Raw genomic sequence first — 26,133 nt, 5'->3', positions numbered from 1 at the left:
CAACTTCAAACACCAGCAGTCTGCATTCGTTTCTTCCACTGCTACAAGTCCTTCTGTATTTCCTTCTCCTTGAGGTTGCTTTGAAGTGTAGTGGAATGATATAACATGTCTACCTCTACAGATAACTACCATCATTTACTAATACTTCCGCTACACGTGTATTTCTGCAATTGTTTGTCAATATACAAGTTCATATACAAGTTCATAACTCAAATTGTACAGCTTTTATGGAAATTCTGAATCTTATTTCGGCTAATTTTGTTCAGGCGCTGTAAGTTTAGACTTCTCGACAAGGCTCTTAGAAGTTCTTAAGTGTTAAAAATAATCTTTGTTTGGTGTATGATATCGTAGTGATTTCCATATGTTTCATAAACAGACGAGATAACATAACAGAGACTTTAGTCATTAATAATACATTCTGCTTCACTATTCATAACAGTCTGCCAACGGTGTGATAACTTTTCGATTTCGCGACTGCACAAAATCATGTGGTTTTGAGACGAAGAACTCATCGAGCCATGTTACGAGCGCATTTACATCCAGAAAGAAAGGCCCTTGAAGGTTGTACTATAGAGAGTGGAAAAGGTGAAAATCTAGGGCGCAGGTTCATACGAATAAGGTGAGTGAGAAATTACTTCCCAGTGTAACTCCTGTATGTTGTTTTTGTTAGTATAGCAGAATGGGGCGGCCTTTGTAGTGGAGTTGCATCACTTCACACTGTCTTCCTGGTCATTGTTCTTGGACTGCGTCTGCAACACATCTCAGTTTTTACCATAAACGGCGGCAGTGACAGTTACATCTCGGGGGAGAAATTCGTAATACATCACATTGTCTCTGCATTATTTTATGTGGATGCGCGCAGATCTTTTACGTGTAGTTGCTGCTTTGTGTGGGCTCAGCCATACCTTTCTCTTCCTTATTTTATTATAAAGACACCATTTCTCGTCACCAGTTGCGATACAGAATGGGAATAGTCGGTGTTGTTTATGAGCCAATTGGTGACGAGTAAGTAGAGATGCACATATGGCACCCGCTGATTTGCGTGATTTTGGCTTAGAGAATGCGTTACCTATACACACGACTTTTGAACCGCCCTCATTGCATGCACATGATGTTCAATGGTGGAATGACCACACTTCATCACATCTGCCAGTTCTCGAGTAACTTATGTGGATCACTGCAGATTAATGCGTTTAAACGATCTTCAAACCCCTAAGGTCTTCCTGAGCGTGAAGTGTCACTAACATCAAAACGATCTTCCTTAAAACGAGAAAATCATTTTCTTGCCGTGCTCTGTCCAGTGACATTATCCTCATACACGTCGCAAATGTTTCTGGCTGTCTCAGCTGCTGTCACCCCAACTGAACTCAAACATAAGGAAATGTCCATATACTGGCGTACCAACTCCACCAGCTACTCTTAAATGAGAGAAATGGCAACATGTAAACTCGAATAGCAAGGGTGAACTGTAAATAATAAAGAACAATCGCTAAATTAGTGCAATGCAACAGAAATACCAACATGTAAAAACAAATACGCTACGAACTTATGGACCAACTTCATAGATACGTTTACATCTTCCATCGTCTGTAATTAAATTTCTGTTCGCCCAGAGAGTGTGTGTTTAGACGTGATTCCTCGTCTATTTCTTCTTAACGCGACATCATTAGTTATTCTGTATCGTTATTGGAAGCATTTTGCTTATGTGGCGGCTGTTGATCAAGTTACTGCTTTTGAGTTCACACCATGCTGATACGCGCGTCCGGTGAACACCACTCGCAGTAACCTTTCTGTCTGCCCGCAACCCATCTGACAGACAGCTTACTTCGTGGTCCGTACATTTCGCAGAGGCAAAGTGTCAGGTTCGTCTGCTGGTCGAATAGACAGCTCTTCTCGTTACCTCCTGCAGAGCTGTTACAATTGTTCTCTACCGCCTGTCAAAACTGCGCATTTCTAGCCGTGCCTGTCTGTTATCTCAAACAGGGTGCACTAATTTCATAAAGTTACTTACTAATGCGAACTCTGACTCTCTTCAAGCAGGCGTATTATCATCTACGTTTTACGACATTGTACAAGCAAAGATTCGTAGGTTCTCGTTCACCTGCGACAGAGTTATCCAAAACACGTTTGCTTGGTAAGGTACACAAAGTCATATCTGTAAGCTGTGTTTCGTAACTCAAACTAACAAATTTTTGCTTTTGCAAAGAGCAAGAAAGTTTTCGTTTTTCAATATTACGTTTACATTGTGTAATCTCGGGGATGGAGGACAAAGATTGAACCATGCAAACGTTTTCACTGATTCGAACTTAACACTGTTGGTTTCCATTAACAGTACACATTGAGCATTTTCGGTGAATCCATTATTGTTTATCATCAAAGAGAGTCATAAAAAAGGACCAGACACTCATCATTTGATTCTGAAAAGTTAGCTAGGTGCCAGAGTGATATCTTCCGTCAACTGATGTCTTCAGTATTGATGGCCACGCAACAGGATCCGATTACGGCATGTTCCTTTACGTAGGATTTAATTCACAATTATTTCGCAATTTTTTTCGGTAATGCAATGATTATTTGTACCCTCCTTTTATCTATTAAAGATGACCGCTGTCTCATCAGAAACCAGTTCAAGCTTAGTGAGATGCTCATGTAAGTGAGGCAGAAAATATAAAAATCAAATAACTTTTCTCGTTTATTTTTTACTGTCAGCAAATTATATAAATTTCATTTCGTGCGCACAGCTATTTTTATTCATAGCTTATCTAAAGACTGAGCTTACAGTTTCCTCGTGTTTTGTCAACATTCTTGTATAACAGTTAGCGGCTTTTCCAGTCCTTGACAAACTTACGCAAAATCATATTACATAGAACTCACGGATATACTGAGCACTACGAATAACGGTTTGAAAGTGAGCACATGTACGAGACGCGTGCGGCAGTAATTCCATTGTAATTCCGAGTTCAGTGTATGGCTCCTGTTTCAGTATACCACTTACTGCTTGTTGCAGTTAACTGGTACATTGTACTCAAATGATTCTGTGAGCAGTTTCTCAAGCAATCATTTCGTACAATATGTTTTTTCCCTTTATGCATAAATTACAAGGTCTTGTTGAGTGATGTGGAGGATTTTGATTATCCACTGTTCATAATCGTCTAAGTGATATCCTGCCAAACCATGTGCATAGCGTTATCTTAATTTTAATTGTTGGTAGAGTGTTTTCTCGACAGTGGTAGGCCGCCATGAGATGGGTAGGGATCCATTTGGCAGTGTTAAGTGTGAAGCTCACCAAAGGATAGCTTTGATTACATGGATACAAGTCGCGAGAACTGTTTATAGTTTACACGAGGCATGGAAATGCCACCTTCTGTCCCGAAAAACCTCACGTAAACCAATATATATGATAACTGCAGACGAGCAGATGTAAATATTATCAGTAACTAGTGGCAAGTGTTACTAAGGAGCTGGAAGTAAAGAACGATAACACAGTTTCATAGTATGTAACATACTGTTTTGAGGTTTCAGTTTTAAACTGTGCTTCGAATGTTGCTCTAACAGATGCACAAACTTCCTCAAAGATCCCATGTCTCCTCTTTTTAAAATACACTAATTTCGCTAAAATAAATTGTCCTTGGTAATAACTGTCAGAAACAAATAGTCTTTCCATGGGTATATGACAGCAGTGTGTGGATAACTACGTTCAGCGTTAGCACTAGCTTTGCAGGGAATATTATGCAGCCTTTGACCTTTGCAGTTTGCTGTAGCTGAGAGTCAACAGTGTAGGACTGGGCAGACTTCCAAACTGCTGCTTGGCACAAAAGATCGACTTTTCGAAATGTAAATTACGCCACTTCCCTAAACGAAGTAGCTTAAATGCTCTTGGGTACGTAGTCAGTAAATCACTTAAAACCTAAGCAGAGTTATACAAAATAGTTAACCTGAAGAAATAGGACATCACAGCATCTTTGAAGGTACTAATAAATTCATCTTCCATTGAAGATTGAGTCCATCATGAACAGCTGGAAGTTAAAGACCAAACCGCAACATTTCCTTGCTTATTCTGTTACTCAAGTTAGGGACTTTCACATAGAGACTTAATAGCTTAAAATAACGTGCGGTGCACGTGCCCACTGATACGGCTCTGTGTGTGTGTGATTTCACACACAACACCGTCTGGCATTTACAGGAGGTGCTTGCACACCCCGTGCACCGCGGATTATCAGCTTCGCTAATAGCACGTACTCGTGCTAAATATGTCTTTATTTTAGATAAACTGATTCCTACTCTTATTACCAACCAATTTCCAGCATCACAGTTATGTTATACGTAATGTAATTATGACGGGCAACTTCAGTTTAATTTTTATACGCCGTAAGAACGATTATGAGAATAGATAAATGTATCCGCTTTCCGAGAACTGGAGAGAAATATTCACCTCGTAGTGACATTCAGAATATAAGCTACTTAATTACGCTGAAGTCTTGTCTCCTATGAAGTAGAATTTGTCTCCATCCAAGAGACAAAAAATTCAATCAATAATATATCATGGGCGTACGATTCAGCGTTGTCTCCGAAGTAATAACCGATGCGTAATCAAACTCTGACTCTGTTAAACTTTTCATAAGGAAATGTGTCAGAGCACAATCAATGCAGGGTAACTAGTTGCTATACTCAGAAATTTTTTCGGCATCGAAAAACGAACAGAAGTAATTCGTGCAATGACTTCGTAAAATATACTGTATATACTGTATTAAATCACAAGGTAATGTTACACATCCAACTATTTCATTGTATTTTTCAGTTACGGTTTAAAAAGTAATTATGTTTTATATTTTCGGAGCTATGTGCCTTCTTCTCCTTAAATTGATTATTTTATTGCACGGAAGATGTGCAGAAGTCAGATTTTGAGTAATATACCCCTTACTTTACCTTATTAACAATAGACACATATCAGTGCTATAAAACCAAAAGATTTGTAAATGGAGCAGAGGTACTTGACTACCATTAAATCATTTAGGATTCTCTTAAACTGAATCGGACTCGATTACGGCATGGCGTTCAGTTATAATCACCCCCAAAAGTCAATGTCAGCAACCCTTCCACTAATGACAGAGTTTCAATACGCATTATCGACACCAGGAGAATCAGTAAATCAACTAATTCATAATAGCAGAAACAAATGCCTTGTAGAGAGTATGTTTTGGGGTTTCTTTAGCCTGCTCAGTATACAACATGTCCACGACATACCAAGCCTCCATCGGTATCCTACATGCTCCCCAACGACACTGTCAGGTATTAATGATACCACTCTTCCATATACAGTTGACTTTGATTTTCGATGTCTACTTGGTCCCTTCAAGTGAATTTGTTTGCGTACCCTTAGTTCTTCTGTTGACGCTTCGACAGTGATTCACAACTCAGACGCATGATGCCAGCGAAGTCTAATTAAAATAAGTTCAAGACCCCATCTTTGCTTAGATACAGGAGTTCTGGCACGTTTCTAAAATCCGAAAGACTCAGTAGAGAATTTCCAGGACCTCGATTCTATACAACAATGCGCGTCTGAAACATCTTGCACTATGATTAGGGCTTGGTGGCAGTTGAATTGATAGATATGACTTTAAAAATACTGTGAGACATAAAAAAGTTCGCAAGGGAAGATTTTCGGAGCACTACATCGCCTTTAAATTGGAAAAAAAGATGTTAAATGTACATTGATGGAGGCTAGAAACATGTTTCTTGCATATATCTATGCTGAGGAAATCTTCAAGCATGTAGAACATCATAAAACATGAATACAGAAAGTAAAGAAAGAGATATGCTAATGTGCCTTCCTTATATCTGGGTTAAATGATCATTATGGAATTGCAGCTAGTCAAACTACACATTATACGTATTTTCATTTAAGAGAAAATAGACCAATTACATAACGTGTAACTCTAAAATACACTGAAATGTCTAATAATCGTCAAAATGAAATTCATTTTATGATAGTTATTCACATTGATCATTTTATTGCACAGAAGATGTGCAGAAGTCAGATTTTGAGTAATATACCCCTTACTTTATCTTATTAACAATACACACATATCAGTGCTATAAAACCAAATGATTTGTAAATGGAGCAGAAGTGCTTGACTACCAGTAAATAATTTAGGATTCTCTTAAACTGAACTTTACTACTACTTACAGTTTTAGGCTTCTCGAAAACTTTTGATCACTTCGCTGCACTGAAGATGTGCAGAATACAGACTTAACATAACAGCACGTTATTTAATGTAAGTATATGCATTAACAGGTTAAATTAAGAAATTAATTCATGGAGCGCAAGAAGTTGGCCACGAGGTAATCCTTTCGTCTACTTAGAAAATGAACTTCGCGATATTGAAAATGTGTCTTCCTGCACTACTGACACATTTGCTGAGCTAAGTAAGTCCTTATGAAGATTACTCTAACTTATAGCATTGATTCCACCAACTTAATTGTTGGTTTCAAAAAGAAGTAAGTCATTCATGACAAATTTCATTAAGGAAATCATGTACTGGGAAGCAGCAGTCCCTTGTTACTTGAATAGGTGCTCTTGTGTCCGCACCAATAATAATTATTCTTGCACGCTTTTGCAACTGAAAAACATTAAATAGGCTTTATGAGACTGCAAGAAATGATGCAGTACGACAGATTTTCTTAATCTTTTCGATACGTGGAACCCTTGATTTGTTTCCACAATTATTTAATGCAACTGTATGTAAATAGATTATTTCTAATGAAAATGACATTACATGATGAAATATATTCATTTGCTTCCCAATTTTGTTTTAAAATTGGCCCAGAAGCTCTTGAAGTAACTTAAATTTCAATTAAAGCCACACAAAACTATCCATATATTCAAATTTTAATGAGATGAGTGGCACTGATTCTAGTTTTCAAACATAGCCTTTATACACTGAAGGGAAAAAGATCGTAAAACTGAAAAGGAGTTGTGCGACATAAACGGAAGTTGGTAGGCGTGTTTCTACATCTGAAAGATGATATCTATCGAAATTTTGCGCTCTTCGCATAACATGCAGATCACATTTGTTTTAAATCTACACTGTAACGACCGTGAACGGTAGCTGTCTTTGAGATTTGACGTGGTGAGTTGATTTCATTCAAGAATGCGTTTAAAATGACAGAGACGCCATCATCAACACCTCACTAAGTTTAAAAAAGTTCGAGTAATAGGGCTACGAGAAGCTCTATGTTCACTCTGTGATACTGCATGAAGACTAGGCAGGAATGTAGCCATTGCAAATGATTGTTGGCAGCTGTCGTCACGGCAATGTACGGTAGCAAGAAGACCGGCCTTCGGACGGTTCAAATGGCTCTAAGCACTACGGGACTTAACATCTGAGGTCATCAGTCCCCTAGACTTAGAACTACTTAAACCTAATTAACCTCAGGACATCAAACACATCCATGCGCGAGGCAGGATTCGAAGCCGAGACCGTAGCGGCAGCGCGGTTCCGGACTGAAGCGTCTAGAACCACTCGGCCACAGCGGCGGACCCTTCGGACGTCAACTTGGCACTTCCGAGAGGGAAGACCATCGCTTCCTATGTTTGGTTCTGGCGAATCGTACTGCTTCTGCAGCAGCAACTTGAGCAGCAGTTGACACCACAGTGACTCAACGAACCGTTACAAATATGTTAGTTGAAGGACAGCTGCGAGACGGACGCCCTGTAGCGTGTATTCGGTTGACCCCTAAACCACAGACATTTGTGACTTCAGTGCTGTCAGTCAAGTGCTGAGTGGAGGGCAGGGAGGAGGTCTGTTGTGATTTCTGATGAAAGATGGTTCTGCCTCGGTGTCAGCGATGATTGATTGTTGATTTATAGGAGGTCATCCAACCTTGTGCGAACTACGTACACTGGCTACTCCTGGAGTAACGGTCTCTTGAGTGATTTCGTATGGCAGCAGGAGCGCTCTCGTGGTTATCCCACGCATTCTGATTGCAAAATTGTACTTCATTCTCGTGATGGGACCTGTTGTGAACAGCATTCCAGGCGGTGTTCTCCAAAAGGTCCTGTCCTGCTCGATCACTAGAATTGGCTCTAATCGATAACGTATGGGAGAACCACTTGCATGAATATCAAGAGTTTTGATGGAAACCCAGTTCGCAGCAAAGAAGGGAAAGCAGAAAGGTGGAAGGAGTATATTGAGTGTCTAAACAAGAGTGATGTACTTGAGGACAATATTATGGAAACGGAAGAGGATATAGATGAAGATGAAATGGGAGATATGATACTGCGTGAAGAGTTTGACAGAGCACTGAAAGACCTGAGTCGAAACAAGGCCCCCGGAGTAGACAACATTCCATTAGAACTACTGACACCCTTGGGAGAGCCAGTCGTGACAAAACTCTACCATCTGGTGAGCAAGATGTATGAGACAGGCGAAATTCCCTCAGACTTCAAGAAAAATATAATAATTCCAATTCCAAAGAAAGCAGATGTTGACAGATGTGAAAATTACCGAACTATCAATTTAATAAGTCACAGCTGCCGAACTCGGGGAAGATCAGTATAGATTCCGTAGAAATGTTGGAACACCTGAGGCAATACTGACCCTACGACATATCTTAGAAGACAGATTAAGGAAAGGCAAACCTACGTTTCTAGCATTTGTAGACTTAGAGAAAGTTTTGACAATGTGGATTGGAATACTCTCTTTCAAATTCTGAAGGTGGCAGGGGTAAAATACAGGGAGTGAATGGCAAATTACAATTTGTACAAAAACCAGATGGCAGTTATAAGAGTCGTGGGTTATGAAAGGAAAGCAGTGGTTGGGAAGGGAGTGAGACAAGGTTGTAGCCTATCCCCGATGTTATTCCATCTGTATGTGGAGCAAGCAATAAAGGAAACAATAGAAAAGTTCGGAGTAGGTATTAACATCCATGGAGAAGAAATAAAAACTTGGAGGTTCGCCGATGACATAGTAATTCTGTCACAGACTGCAAAGGACTCGGAAGAGCAGTTGAACGGAATGGACATTGTCTTGAAAGGAGGGTATAAGATGAACATCAACAAAAGCAAAACGAGGATAGTGGAATGTAGTCGTATTAAGTCGGTGATGCTGAGGGAATTAGATTAGGAAATGAGACACTTAAAGTTGTAAAGGAGTTTTGCTATTTGGGGTGCAAAATAACTGATGATGGTCGAAGTAGAGAGGATATAAAATGTAGACTGGCAATGGAAAGGAAAGCGTTTCTGAAGAAGGGAAATTTGTTAACATCGAGTATAGATTTAAATGTCAGGAAGTCGTTACTGAAAGTATTTGTATGGAGTGTAGCCATGTATGGAAGTGAAACGTGGACGATAAATACATACTTCAGACAAGAAGAGACTAGATGCTTTCGAAATGTAGTGCTACAGAAGAATGCTGAAGATTAGATGGGTAAATCACATAACTAATGAGGAGGTATTGAATCGAATTGGGAAGAAGAGGAGCTTGTGGCACAACTTGACTAGAAGAAGGGATCGGTTGGTAGGACATGTTCTGAGACATCGAGGGATTACCAATTTAGTATTGGAGGGCAGCGTGGAGGGAAAAAATCGTAGAGGGAGACCAAGCGATGAATACACTAAGCAGATTCAGAAGGATGTACGCTGCAGTAGATACTGGGAGATGAAGAAGCTTGCTCAGGATAGAGTAGCATGGAGAGCCGCATCAAACCAGTCTCAGGACTGAAGACCACAACAACAACAACATGGGACTTTATCTGGCGACAACTGTAGCGTCATCCACAAACAGCATTAACCGTCTCTATATTGACCGACCAAGTGTAACTGGTATGGAACTCCATCCCACAAACTGACATCCGTCACCTGCACAACATAATGTTTGCACGCTTGCATGCTTCCAGTCAACTTTCTGGCAGTTATACCAGTTATTAATGTACCAACTATTAGCATTTTCAGTAGGTTATCTTGCGCTTACATTAACCTGTGATCTTTCAATGTTAACCACTTATATAGGTTACCTAAACAAACGTACTCCAGTAATTTCATTATTTTACATTAAGTATATTTTGGTGTTGCGACTTTCTTAGTCAGTGTATTAGGCGTCATGGATGAAAGTTGATTTCTCATGAATTTTTTGGTAGACACATAAACTGAGTACCATTTTCCGAAAATGTATGTAGCGTCAAATGGCTGAAGTACCAACACTTCATTATGTGACTATTGATATTCATCTTTTAGACTACTCCAGAATTTCTTTAAAATTTTCAACATGAATTTTTCTTCCGACGAATGAGACGTCAGTTCAAAAAAAGTTTTTTATTCCTATGTTGACATGATCAAGTGTCGTGTTTTGACAGTAAATCTAATTTCTGTACTTAGTTTGTTGCTTTTTCTGGAAAATACTGATAGAAAGTTTCATTCAGACTTTTCAGGGGCTGAGTAAGGTCTTTCTCTTCTGAAAATTGGCTGGGTAGGCATGAAAATCTGCCGTCTTGTCCCAGTTTAATACAGCCTTGATCGCTGTCGTTGTCACATTCGTACTGACTGTTCTGATCAGTAAGTGAAATCGAATGGTTCAAATGGTTCAAAAGGCTCTGAGCACTATGGGACTTAACATCTGAGGTCATCAGTCCCCTAGAACTATTTAAACCTAATTAACCTAAGGACATCACACACATCCATTCCCGAGGCAGGATTCGAACCTGCGACCGCAGTGGTCGCGCGGTTCCAGACTGACGCGCCTAGAACCGCTCGGCCACACAGGCCGGCAAGTGAAATCGAGAGTTAGTTGTTGTTCTTCTATCTTAATTTTGTAGAATCGTCAATATGTGTGTCCTTTTAGTTACTTTCTCAAATGTTATGATAATACACGTAAATTTCACGGGAACCTTGAGTGAGCACAACGGAAACCCAGTTCGGCGAACACATTTTAAAATAATTGCGTTATGACATTAACGAATGAAAGCAAGCAAAATAAGCTAGTTTCTTTACTTTTACATCATCTAGGTTTCACAACATCCGCTTTATAAATAAAGAGGTGAAAAGCACTGATTTGTGTGTGCATTTAACGGTCTACCGAATTTTCCGGAAATGGGGCAGCATACATACGACTTTTGCGTTTTCATTTTGTAGTTAATTATTGAAGTGTAGCAATAGGCAGTTATAAATTTGACGAATTCCATCGTTAGTGTAAGGGCGATTTATCGTTAGGATCTAACAAAACCTGCAACTAAGAATAGCCCTATTCTCATTTAAGAAACGTCCATAAAATGTCGTAGCCTGCATGCTGATCGCAGTACATGCAAACACACGTGCATTCCTCTAGGAATACGAAACATGTCAGTTCTCGCACACTTTACGTGTCGTGCTGAGAGTCTGCGCTCTAAACATAATCAATGGTCATCCATGTGCTCGAGGCACAATCGCGCGGTCAACAGCCCCACTGGCGTCATCCTGTTACCTTTTATTACCCTACTTCGGAGGCAGAAAACCCAGGCGACATCAGCCGGGAAAGCCCAGTTATGCAAAATTGCGGCATATAATCAGCTATGATTTACGACACCGTATGGACAAAAGGGATACTGTATAAATTGTCAAAAGTCGTGAAATGCAAGAAGATCATAGATCTAGTCAGAAATATGTTGATAAACAGGAGATTCAAGGTATCTCTGAATGGGAAAACAAGCAGCTACAGGACACTACAAAATGGTCTCCCCCAAGGGTCTGTGCTGGCTCCATGTCTTTTCAATTTATACATAGCGGACATCCCAAACCTGGAATCTCGTTCTTTTATGTATGCAGATGACATCGCTATCGCGGCTCACACCAACACTTTCGAAGAACTGGAAGAAATTTTAAACAGGGATCTGGAACGACTACAACAACATTATGACAACTGGCACCTCAAAGTAAATCCGACTAAATCCGTGGCATCAATAATGCACTTGTGTAACAAAGATGCAAATCGTGAGCTAAAAGTGCAAATAAAAGGTAAATTGTTGAAAAACGATAGAACGCCAAAATATCTGGGTGTTAAGCTAGATCGCACTCTCACATATAAGAGCCACCTGTACGAAGTCGCCCAAAAAATGAAAACAAGAAACAACATCATAATGAAACTGGCAGGAACAACCTGGGGATGTTCCACTGAAACTCTACGTACATCAGCACTGGCACTTCTGTATAGTGTAGCGGAATATTGCGCACCCGTCTGGGCCCGCAGTAGGCATGTCAGATATATTGATGTGCAACTTAACGAGACAATGAGGCTCATAACAGGAACAGTAAGACCCACCCCGAAACCTTGGCTGCCCGTCCTTGCCAATATCGAACCACCTTCGATTAGACGTGAAAGAGCAATCCAGAGGTACAAAGAAAAGTTCAGGGACCTACCTCCTCCCCCTGACAGATTGATGTCAAGAAATCCCTTCTGGAAAGAACTCAAACAACAGATTGATATCGATAACCTGTGGAAACAGCAATGGCAGGAAAGCAAAGTGAATAACAGTTTCCTTATTGAGGACCCATCTCAACGAGTTCCAGGCTTCCAACTCCAACGTAGAGTGTGGGTAACTCTAAATCGTCTGCGGACAGGTGTTGGTCGGTGCGGATATTTGTTGAAAAAGTGGGGTTTCTCCCAGGACCCCAATTGTGAGTGCGGAGAAAGTCAAACCATGCAGCATATAGTTGAGTGCGACGTACACGGACTTAAGGGAGGAAATCTGATGGACATACATGTGATAAGTGACCAAGCACTTTTGTGGCTGGAAACCCTGAAAATTTTATTGTAAATCATTGTTAATGTTAATTTAAATTTTTATGTTGATGTTTGTAAGTGTATCACGCTTTGCCTGTAGCTGAACGAGAAATAAAATAAGCTATGATTGAGGTATGCTAGAATTCCATACTTTTACTGTAGAAGTTTGCTCTATAGTGCCGCGTCTCCAGGAAAGTGCCAGTCGTCGAAAACACATATAGGTTGTACCTTTTACGCTGGACTGCGATACTGCAGCGACTGTTCATGACCTTTGTTTGCTGACTCTAATTTCGAAGCGCTTTATTTACGGCAATTCTACATTAAACCACCATTGTAAGAGGTATGCGATGTATGCGCTGCCTGCAACAGGCAAGAATTAGGAGAGTCTCTGACCAGAGAAGAGTGTGTAGTTAGTTGTTGGTTGTCGCTAGTCGACAGTAGTCTGCGTGAGTCGGCAGTAGTCCACAGTAGTCTGCGCGTGTCGGCGCGTGTAGGCAGTCTGCTCTGGTCGCGACTCTGGAGGATGAGTATTATTGTAGAAGGTAAAGAAGCAGCCTTGCGCATATCTAGTAATGTATGTTAACTGTCATCCAATTTCTTTCAAAAAATGCCCCAATAATAATTTTTATAATATAAAATATTTTTTTTAAAAAAGGCATTCATTTCAATTTAAAGATTTTATTCAATGGATTATCATTCCTTTCATGAATCACAAAGCATAGGCCAGTATTGCACGGAGCTGAGCCGAAAATGTTTTAGGTAAGAGCAGACATATTCGCAGTTTTTATTGCGGTAAGAATTTTTGCTTTTTTATTCAGAGTACAGGGCCGTGGCGCAGCGTTGCTGTCGTCATAAAGTTTACCAGGTTACTGAATTTTTTTATTATGTCCGGGTTTAGGAACTGAATTTTGTGGTTACATTAAATGTGAATGCATTTCTGCACGGAGACTATAAATGGGAACCAATTTTGTTCAGAGGTTACAATATTTAAAAATTCATTTAATTAATATTTCCGTGGGGAGGTTACACTTGGCGACATCCGTCCAGGATCGTATTTCTTTGTGAATCTTCTGATAAGTAGTCATATATCTGCTCTTATTTACTTAAATGTAGTTCGCATCTGGCGCAAAGCATTAACTAATTTGTCACTCTTTCTTTCACAGATCATCGGCAATTTATTGCTCTTTGTTGTAATTGTTTGTTCCACTTTTTTTACTTTGTCTTTGTTTCATTTGTGCTTAATTTTGATTTGTGAAAAATGCCGCGAAAAACTGTTAACAGTACATCGCGATGTGCAATGAGTGAAATAGCCGACTCGAATAATTTGACCGATAATACTTGCGACACTCAGTGTAATGATGACAATCCTCCATTTACAGACAATCAGTGCCTACCGACCACTAGTAATGATTTTGATCCTAATGATGAACAAATAAATTCAATTGTGTCCTCTGTTAATTTAACGACAATTAATGACGCGGGACGTTCTGTTACAATGAACGCTGCCCAGCTTGACACACCCGGTTTGCAAAATTTACGTAATGAACAGATAAATTTTTCTAACAAAAATGAACAGTGTACTCAAAGTACGACTGATTTATGTGATTCCGATTTAGTGACCAACAGTGCACATTCGTTTGGCAAACCTTTTCAAGAATTACAGAATGACCAAGTTGTTACAGAAAACGTGACAATTGCAGGTACGCCATCAAACAGCACAGAGAATAGAGTAGGTAATATTGGCTTGAATCAAATTATGGCAGTATTGCTACAACAGAGTGAAAACTCCAAACAGTCAAAGAAACAGCAAGGCAACAATTTCAAACAACTTAATGAAAAACCAGACAACCTTAATGAAAATTTCAAACAACTTAGTGAACAGAATAAACAGCTCAGTGACCAGAGTAAAGCCGTTGCTGCGCAATGTCATGATACTAAGGAACAATTACGTGAGGAAATTAAGGCTTGTGCTAGGAAAAGTAGTGAAGAAATTCGATCTGTTGATCAAGAATTAAATAATAGACATGCAGCTACAATTAAATTACTTAGAGACGAAATTAGTGCAGTCGGTAAACAATGCTCTGAAAACGCAACACAGTTACGCGACGAGTTTAGATTAATGTCAGCAGAACTTTCACGCACACTGGATGCAAAAGTAGACGCGAAATTTGACCAACAGAACAGTCAAATTGACGAACGTTTTAATCACCACTCACAAAATAGTGAAACACGATACAGTAAATTCATACAGGAACAAAATAAAGTAAAACGACAAGTCATGGAAACAATTACTGCACAGAGACAGGAAGATAAACGTAAATTGTTTACGAAGGCGAAATCATACATAGACAACAATATTGCTACAGTATCAGACGAAATTAATACTATCAAACAGTTGAACACCGAATTGCGTGATGAAATTTCCGATCTTAAATCAAAAACAGATACACACACAGTAGACTTTCAGACAGTGACCGACAGACTCGAAGAATTAGAACTAATTCAGGATCCCGATGCCATCAAAGCAGACATTAAAAAATTGAACGAAACCACACGTAAAATACAAAAACAAATTAATGCTTGTGACACTAAAAACGATGATCAGGTAAAAATACTGACTGAAAAATATGATGAATTGGCCAGTCGTATTGACGTTATTGAAAGTATTAATGACAGCAAATCAGACGATACTTCACCGATTTCGTTTAATCAAACACTTGAATTCCAAAATTTACAGCAGACGATCAGTGAGATAGATTCGCCCAATAATACATTATGTAGAAAATTGTCAACTTTACAGCAAGAAGTGACAGAAGTGAAAAATGTTTCAGTCAATAACACGTCACAGCATACGGCACATTCTGAACATTTGTCACACTCACACAGCCAGTATAATTTAGGTAATTTACAGAGAGTACGTGACTTAGATTCCGAACAATCACACACAAATACACTCCTGGAAATTGAAATAAGAACACCGTGAATTCATTGTCCCAGGAAGGGGAAACTTTATTGACACATTCCTGGGGTCAGATACATCACATGATCACACTGACAGAACCACAGGCACATAGACACAGGCAACACAGCATGCACAATGTCGGCACTAGTACAGTGTATATCCACCTTTCGCAGCAATGCAGGCTGCTATTCTCCCATGGAGACGATCGTAGAGATGCTGGATGTAGTCCTGTGGAACGGCTTGCCATGCCATTTCCACCTGGCGCCTCAGTTGGACCAGCGTTCGTGCTGGACGTGCAGACCGCGTGAGACGACGCTTCATCCAGTCCCAAACATGCTCAATGGGGGACAGATCCGGAGATGTTGCTGGCCAGGGTAGTTGACTTACACCTTCTAGAGCACGTTGGGTGGCACCGGACACATGCAGACGTGCATTGTCCTGTTGGAACAGCACGTCCCCTTGCCGGTCTAGGAATGGTAGAACGATGGGTTCGATGACGGTTTGGATGTACCGTGCACTATTCAGTGTCCCCTCGACGATCACCAGTGGTGTACGGCCAGTGTAGGAGATCGCTCCCCACACCATGATGCCGGGTGTTGGCCCTGTGTGCCTCGGTCGTATGCAGTCCTGATTGTGGCGCTCACCTGCACGGCGCCAAACACGCATACGACCATCATTGGCACCAAGGCAGAAGCGACTCTCATCGCTGAAGACGACACGTCTCCATTCGTCCCTCCATTCACGCCTGTCGCGACACCACTGGAGGCGGGCTGCACGATGTTGGGGCGTGAGCGGAAGACGGCCTAACGGTGTGCAGGACCGTAGCCCAGCTTCATGGAGACGGTTGCGAATGGTCCTCGCCGATACCCCAGGAGCAACAGTGTCCCTAATTTGCTGGGAAGTGGCGGTGCGGTCCCCTACGGCACTGCGTAGGATCCTACGGTCTTGGCGTGCATCCGTGCGTCGCTGCGGTCCGGTCCCAGGTCGACGGGCACGTGCACCTTCCGCCGACCACTGACGACAACATCGATGTACTGTGGAGACCTCACGCCCCACGTGTTGAGCAATTCGGCGGTACGTCCACGCGGCCTCCCGCATGCCCACTATACGCCCTCGCTCAAAGTCCGTCAACTGCACATACGGTTCACGTCCATGCTGTCGCGGCATGCTACCTGTGTTAAAGACTGCGATGGAGCTCCGTATGCCACGGCAAACTGGCTGACACTGACGGCGGCGGTGCACAAATGCTGCGCAGCTAGCGCCATTCGACGGCCAACACCGCGGTTCCTGGTGTGTCCGCTGTGCCGTGCGTGTGATCATTGCTTGTACAGCCCTCTCGCAGTGTCCGGAGCAAGTATGGTGGGTCTGACACACCGGTGTCAATGTGTTCTTTTTTCCATTTCCAGGAGTGTAGATTCTCATGCAATCCTGAACCTATTCAGACGTACTGAGACGATAATTTTGATTACAAACATTTTCTATCAGTGAGAAAGTATTTAAAAATAACAGAGCACAGGTACACGCTTTCGACTGGATACGACGATTTGCTTTTGTATTTTCACGAGCATTGCCTGTAATGCAGAAACTAGCATTGGCTTGGATACAACAATTTGTTTTTGCTATTTCACCGGCATAGCTGTAACGCAAAAACTAAAATTTATTTGCAGCGCGTAATAAACCTCTGGGGATTCATTACGCTTCTATGAATATGTGCCGTAGCGTGCACAGGGCCCGAGCCGTAGTAGTGCTATTTCATCTTTAGTTTTCTGCACTGCTCCCTTCTCTTTTACTATGCTTTATATCTGTCCAAACAACTCTTTAACTATCGATCTATCTGGAATTAGGAATGAGTAAAGAAAACCTGATATGACAAATTTTACCGAAAGTGACAGTTATCATTAGACGCTCCAGAAATGACAACCACGAGAAATTTAATACCAGACAAAAATTTACTCATCAGTATGTGTAAAATTATCAGCAACAGGAACCACATTTTGGTAACAATAGAGGTTATTCCCCACAACAGCAACAAAACCAGCCGGTTAGAATACCTAACCAACAATGTAATGTACAAGGTCAACCAAGCTTTAATGTTTCGCCGCGTACGCGTATAGCGTCGGCCCCAACAAATAGTAATGCACAGCAACAAGGAAATCAGTACGTACAGAAAACACAACATTTCAATTCCTATCGCCTTGCACCGTATAGAAATGACTATCATGACAGACGTAAAAGCAATGAGCACAATTTTCAGCGTACGTTTAATAACAGTCGGTCTTATCAGCAGCAAAATCATCCGCAACAACATATTATCATGAATGAACCAGACAGTAGATATCATCCTGAACCTAATACGTCAGGAAGAAATAACAGAACAGTTCAAATAGTGGAAATGCCACAGCATCGTCCCGAAAATAATAGCACGTCAGATAGAATTTGACTAAATACAGTACAGGTTGCATCTTCCAGTAACGCAAGCAATACTTTTGACACAGAGAATCTTGTTCACGAAAATGTTATTACTTTTGACGACATCCGAGACACTCTTTTGCAGGAAAGACCAGTTATTCAAAAAACCATTTCACACCCTGTTATCGAAGTAAAAACTGGATCATCCAAATTTTCAGCAGTAATCGATTCTGGATCTCCTATGTCAGTCATAAATGAGGAAACTTTCAACGAATGTAACAAAGTGAATACCTATACTACGTTACCATTAGGCAAAACTAAAGTAAAAGGAGCAGTATCTGGTAAAGGAGTAGATGTTAAATTACAGACAAATTTATCATTTTGTATTGAAGGTCATACATTTCACTCAAATTTTTGGATTGTCCCCTTATTGACGACAGACGTTATTTTAGGTACGAATTTTCTGGTACAACACGACGCAATTATTGACTTTCAAAACTCCTATTTAATGTTAAAGGATGAAAATGTACAACTGGCTTTAGAATTTCAGCAGTCTTTATCTGCAGAAGAACAAACAATTAATCGTACAGAGGTCATTTCCGCATCACGTAACATAGACTGTCATTCCACATTGTTCACAGATACGTACGTACACAACTATAATACTCCAGACGAAACCAACTATGACGTTACTCAGATGATTTCTGATAAAGTTAAACAGAGCAGTGCAAATACAGACGACGAACGCACACAACTACGCAAAATTCTTTTACAACAAGCTCCAGTTTTTGACAACGTTCCTGGTACTATGTCCGGTTTTATGTATGAATTTCAAGTTAAACAGCACGACACATTTAAAGCCAAACATTATCCCATTCCGTATATTCACAGAGAACAAGTTAAGAAAGAATTGCAAGCTATGCTTGATCAAGGAATTATTGAACCGGCAGTTAGTCCGTACATAAACCCGCTCCATATTTTTAAGAAAAAGGATGGTTCACTTCGCCTCGTACTTGATTCGCGTCACATCAACGACATCATTATTAATGAAACGGATCGCCCACAGACACTAGAAGAACTTCTACAGAAATTTCATGGTACTGCTATTTATTGCACATTAGATTTGAAATCGGGATTTTGGCAAATTCAATTCCATCCGGACTGCAGAATGTACACGGCTTTTCTTAGTTTTAGTGACTGTTATCAATTTTGTAAATTACCGTTCGGTTTAACTATTTCTTCAGCAGCATTTATTCGCGGTTTGAATACAATAATTCCGACAGAACTTAAAGACAGAATCACAACATATGTAGACGACATTCTTATTGCAGAAGATAACTGGTCTGAACACAATCTGATTCTTGAACAACTGTTGCAAACTTTTCGTGCACAAGGACTCACAGTTAATCTCAGTAAATCGCACTATGGCAAAACTTCTATTAAATTTGTTGGACATGTAATTTCAGCAGAAGGCATTGTGCCTGACCAGGAGAAACTTCAAGCTTTACATGACATTAGTGTTCCTACGACGAAGAAACAACTACGCAGTTTTTTGGGTTTAATTAACTTTTTTCGTAAATTTATTCATTACTCTGCTTTAGACACCCCTAGATTATGTCAATTGACAGGTAAAAACACTATTTGATCCTGGGATAAGCAAGCACATTCTGAATTTATGAACCTGAAACATGCTTTGTTGAATGCACCCCTTTTATCGCACTCAGGTCTTACTAGAAATTTTTCCATTGCCACCGACAGTTCTAACACCGCTTTAGGCATACACATTTTTCAGGAAATTGAAGAAGATGGGACTACAGTAATTAAAAACATCGCCTTTGCGAGTCGCATTCTGTCATCTGCTGAACGCAATTATTCTGTTACAGAACTTGAAACATTATGTGTTGTATGGGCATTTACGAGATTTCGGCATTTCCTTTACGGAAGACATACGACCGTTTATACACACCATAGAGCGATACAGTTTTTACGTTCCGCTTAATTTACACACGACAGATTAAGTAGATGGAAACTTTATTTACAAGAATTTAATTTTACAATTGTTCACATTCCCGGTACACCAAATATTGTAGCAGACGCACTATGCCGTTTTCTCAGCAACAATCAGCAAGACATCGCAACCAACTTCTGCAAAGCAAATTTCAGCGTCGTGTACATTCAACAAGTTGCATTTGAAAATTTCATTTCGTCGTCATTACAAGACATAGCACAAGAGCAGAGTAAAGACAACGTATGGAAAGAGATTAAACACCTTTGGCAAGATAGGAATAATGTTACCATTACAAACCATTACACTGTACGCAATGATATTCTGTTTTGCCGCTCTCACCCTGACAGCAACAATTGTTGATTATGTATTCCTGACGAGCTTGTTAACAAATTAATTTGGTTACGCACATTACGGAGCCAGAAAATGTTTTCTTATACTGAGACAGAACTGTTATTTTACCAACATGGAGAAACGTATTCGACGAGTTTTTGCGTCATGTAAAGTCTGCCAGAAAGCTAAGTCAGATACGACTTCACATATTCCCCCATTACATCCCATTGTACCTGTTAAATTGAGACACATGGCCGCTGTAGACATTTTTGGTCCGATTCCCAGAACTAATAGAGTTTTTGCTACATCATTGTCGCTGTTGAACTCACTTCAAAATTTGTTACCTTCACTCCGTTACGCAAAGCTACTGCTAAAACTGTTTCGAAAGCATTTGTAAAACATTTTCTATTTCATGTAGGGCATGTATTGAAAGTAATTTCCGACAATGGATCACAGTTTCGATCTGCTATATGGACACGTATGTTACAAGCTAGAAACATTTCTCCGATCTATATATCCAGGTACCATGCTTCTTCGAGTCCTTGTGAACGATTAACGAAAGAAACTGGTAAACTGTGTAGAATATATTGCCATAAAAAATATATTGCTTGGATACACACATACTCTCATTCCAGGATGTAATTAATTCCATACCAAATGTATCTACTATGCTATCTCCGACTGTTATACTGAAAAATGTGGAACCACCTAACAAAATTAAAGAATTAGTAACCTATCCTACATCTCATCGACTACGACACCATGAAATAATTGACATTGCGCTGAGCAACATCAAACGTGCCGCATAGTACCGAAGAAGACAGCAAAAACAGGTTTCTACACGCCGTGACTTTCACATTGGACAGAAGATATTAGTACGCACACATTATTTATCTAATAGAGGACAAAGTAGATGTAGTAAATTTGAGCTTCTATATGCAGGTCCATATCGAATTCGTAGCATTCCTCACCCCAATGTAGTACACGTCGAAACTTTGAGAAAAAGAACAACCAAAGGGAATCACCATATCTCCAACATCAAACCCTTTATTGAATGAACATACTTTAGGATTAATCACACTGTAATGCCATTTCCTGAATTTTTTTATGACCACTTATACAATTATATTCACATGAACACTTACTTATGATTATCGTATTTTTTCTTGGCAAGTGCCCGGCAAGGTAAGGTTAGCAGGTCGCTTTTCTTGTTGTTACCGCGCACATTTTCCATTTTTCATTTATGTATGATTGTTTTACTGTTTTGTTTGTGTGCACTATGAAATATTTAAGATATAACAAACAACAATTGACTTTGACATTTTGCCTTATGACATCTCAACATCGTGACTATTTTACATTTTTTTGCTGCTACATTGCGATACTCTGTGTAAATTTTTGCACCTGAACCCTGTCTATGTTTTTTGACATATTACGTTTTGTGTCATGCTATGCTGTATACTTAATTATATCACTAGAAACCAGATTTTATTTAATGGGTATATGATTAAATGCAAGACGTTAATCATTGTTTATCATTTTCAGAAAGAAATAACGTGTAAAAGAAATAAATTAATGATAAATGGGAATTTCACCTTCGGAATGAACGAAAGAAGATACAATACCTCGTCATGAAGAGTAAATGGATCAGAATTAACAAGCATTAACAAGAATATACTATACACATCGTATGATAGCAGTCTTAACTAATTTTTTCTTTCAGAATACGAGGCGATTGATGCAGACTGTCAGACAGAACTACACATCTTAGTTTTAATGATGAAATATGCTAGAAATAAGGAACTCTATACTATGAATAGTTGTATAATGAATAATGAAGTGACTTTTTTGCAGATGATAATGAATGATGATGAACAGTGATGCAGAATATTCTAATATGGATAATGAAGTTTTTCTTTACAGGTGCTGATAATAATGGAGTTACGATGATATGGATAATGAAGTTTTTCTTTGCAGATGAAAATAATGATGAAGTTTATATATTTACTGTTAGTTAAGAAATGCTATGTAGTTATTTAGGTATTTGTTGCAGTTCGTTTTGACAGTATGTCTTATGTCGCATGGTATGATGACTGAAGGTTTTGGAAAGGACAGCTAGAGAACATATATATGTAATACACATTTCATTACCTGTTAATTCGAAGTTCACTACTTTTCAGCATAATATGCGTTTCTTCTTTCAGCTTAATAATCCATTTTGTATTTTTTGCAGGAGAAATTATTCATGAAATTAATGTGCTATAAGCAGTTGGTCATTAAACTTGCAATTTTTTTACCCATTTGTGTGTGTCATTCATGAATGTGATCACATATACTCTATTTGTTTCATAACCTTGCTACACCTGACTCATGACGAATGACGTTACCCATCTTCATTTGCAGCAATAAGTCAAATGCAAATATTGTTATGCCCCAGTAATTAATTATCGATCCCAACGTAATGCATTGCTAGCACAAAAAAAATTTATTACCAGTCCCAAATATTGCTACTAGTTTAAAAGAGTTATGAGTAATACTGAATGATGTTTTCTAATCACAGACTTTGAGTAATAGTTACAGAGTGTTACATTTTTAAATATGTCATATGTCACTTGAATGATGAAAAATGTTTTGTAATATTCAATACTTGCTGGCCAATGAATGCCACAGTTTTTTATATTTTAAATTTATATTATGTCGCTTACATGCTATATATATGAAGACGAGTAGCTTGATGCTACACTCTTTGACTCCTGTTTTGAATGATGACTTCTGATGGTTTGTAACTGGCCAATGAGTGCCAATAATTATTTTAAATATGTCATACGTCACTTGAATGAGTAAAAAGGTTTTGTAATACTCAATACTTGCTGTCTAACGAATGCCACTGTTTCTTATATTTTAAATTTGTATTATGTCACTTTTATGCTATATATAAGAATACTAGTAGCTTGATGCTACACTCATTAGCTCCTGTTTTGATTGATGACTTCTGATGGTTTGGATCTGGTCAATGAGTACCAATGTGCTCTGTAAATAGATAACTTATGAACATTATTCTGTAATACTTCATACATGGTACAGAAATATTCAGTAACTGCCTCCAATTAATCAAATCAGTTGATAGACTAGTAATTATCAATGATGACTGGCATAAGACTTAATGTCCTTTACCTTCTGATCTAATTACCAGAAATTACTGTAATATCCGTTTGTCCTGTCTATCCACATGCTCATGGAGCACTATATTTGGTTTTTGCACTAATTCTACGTTGGTGTACCTTACAAGAAGTGGTGTTGACACGACATGCTGTCCACCACCTTGAGCGATGGAGATGTTATTATGGTCCCACTGTTTGGTGTACCTAATGTACTACCAAAATGATAACATGGAATATTACTACGACATTTCAGTGTCTTGGCTACACTGATTAATACTTTGGGGAAAAGAACTTCAGATTGTCTCACTTGGTGTTGTGCTTCTGTAGAAAGATATGGACTTTCAGTGCAGCTGCGTGCAACCTTATGTGCTACAACCATGATGCAATCCTTCCCTTTCCTATCCTAGTTCTTGTAAAATAGCAAAAAAAAAAAATAAAAAAAACTACAGTGCGTGAGCACTTTATGCCATTTGTTAATATGATTTGTACTCATTGCGTATACTTTTTATGATTTCCTGATATTCTGTGATTGTAAACTTAGTTAATTAAGAAAAATTTGTTGCTCATTGCAAGTCCAATTGACTCACCATCGCTGCCAAATTTTTGCCCCCCCCACCAGTGGAGGGTTATGTAAGAGGTATGCGATGTATGCGCTGCCTGCAACAGGCAAGACTTAGGAGAGTCTCTGACCAGAGAGCAGTATGTAGTTAGTTGTTGGTTGTCGCTAGTCGACAGTGGTCTGCGTGAGTCGGCAGTAGTCGACAGTAGTCTGCGCGTGTCGGCGCGTGTCGGCAGTCTGCTCTGGTCGCGACTCTGGAAGATGAATATTATTGTAGAAGGTAAAGAAGCAGCCTTGCGCATATCTAGTAATGTATGTTAACTGTCATCCAATTTCTTTCAAAAAATGCCCCAATAGTAATTTTTATAATATAAAATAATTTTTTTAAAAAAGGCATTCATTTCAATTTAAAGATTTTATTCAATGGATTATATTTCCTTTCATGAATCACAAAGCATAGGCCAGTATTGCACGGAGCTGAGCCGAAAATATTTTAGGTAAGAGCAGATATATTCGCAGTTTTTATTGAAGTGAGAATTTTTGCTTTTTTATTCAGAGTACAGGGCCGTGGCGCAGCGTTGCTGTCGCCATAAAGTTTACCAGGTTACTGAATTTTTTTATTATTTCCGGGTTTAGGAATTGAATTTTGTGGTTACATTAAATGTGAATGGATTTCTGCACGGAGACTATAAATGGGAACCAATTTTGTTCAGAGGTTACAATATTTAAAAATTCATTTAATTAATATTTCCGTGGGGAGGTTACACCATCTATTAAAGAATCCTATGCAACAGTCTTTTTTCAGCACTCTTGATTCACTCTTTAATATAAAGGAATCAGATATGGGTTCTGAAGTTGCAGAACAGCTGAGTATCCATCACAATTAATGATGATGATCAAGTCCCATACTGCTTGACAGAGCGTAGGGAACGATGCGGGAGACCCGCACCGCTGTACTAGGCAAGATTCTAGCGAAGGTGGTTTGCCATTGCCTTCCTCCGACCGTAATAGGGATGAATGATGATGATGACGACCAGACCACACAGTCTCATTTCGAGGCAGGCGAAAATCCGTGACCCGCCCGAATCGAACCCGGCACCCCGTTCTCGGGAAGCGAGAACGCTACCGCGAGACCACGAGCTGCGGACTCCAGTAGTGAGACCATACGATATTCTTTATAAATCGTTCGATACCCTCACCAAGCTCAATACCTACTTTCATAATACCTTCTTTGCTATAGGGTAATGTATTGTGCAATGGGTGACTGCGAAAGTTACAGAGAAAGTTAAACGTTTGGGAGCTGGTCATCATGTCCTAGTCGCTCACTGTATTTCTCGTTAATGTAAGGAATCGCTTTCTTTATTCCACTGATCTAGAAGAAAATCTTGTAAGCAATATGATGCTATTAAGGAAGAATGGATTCGCCTGAACATTAAGTGATGCAGTGGCAATAATTTTGGGGTGGATTAGGTACGTGATGATTATCTTTCACACGTTCTCTATTTTTAAATAAGATTGACATAATTTATGACTTATTCATTATTACATGACAGTACCGTACTTCAAACTCCTTGGTCAATATCATTCATAATACTGCATTGTGGTCGTAGCATGTCACTTCTCAGATTGGTATTTATTTCCCATTACTTCAGGTTTCAAACGTCGGTGCCGAAGAAGAAACGTGAATGAGGAGATCATTTTGAGAGATACCACGATATGATTAACCTAAAACCATTAGAAACATGAGGGGTGTGCCATCAGTATGAAACAGGTAGATGATTTTTTTTAAGTCCAGTTTACGTTAGGTTGGCGTATATCATGACTTCGAAACCTTTCCAATTCGATTGTAAGCATGGGGGCGTCAGTGCAATAACTGCGGTGGCAACTAGAGCTAACAACTGTAAACAACGCTGTACGTTCGACCGGTCAGATGTGAGCCGGCAGTGTCAGGCACT

This window comes from Schistocerca cancellata, chromosome 1, assembly GCF_023864275.1.
Source record: "Schistocerca cancellata isolate TAMUIC-IGC-003103 chromosome 1, iqSchCanc2.1, whole genome shotgun sequence".
Classification (NCBI taxonomy): domain Eukaryota; kingdom Metazoa; phylum Arthropoda; class Insecta; order Orthoptera; family Acrididae; genus Schistocerca; species Schistocerca cancellata.
This window is presented reverse-complemented; position numbering follows the sequence as displayed.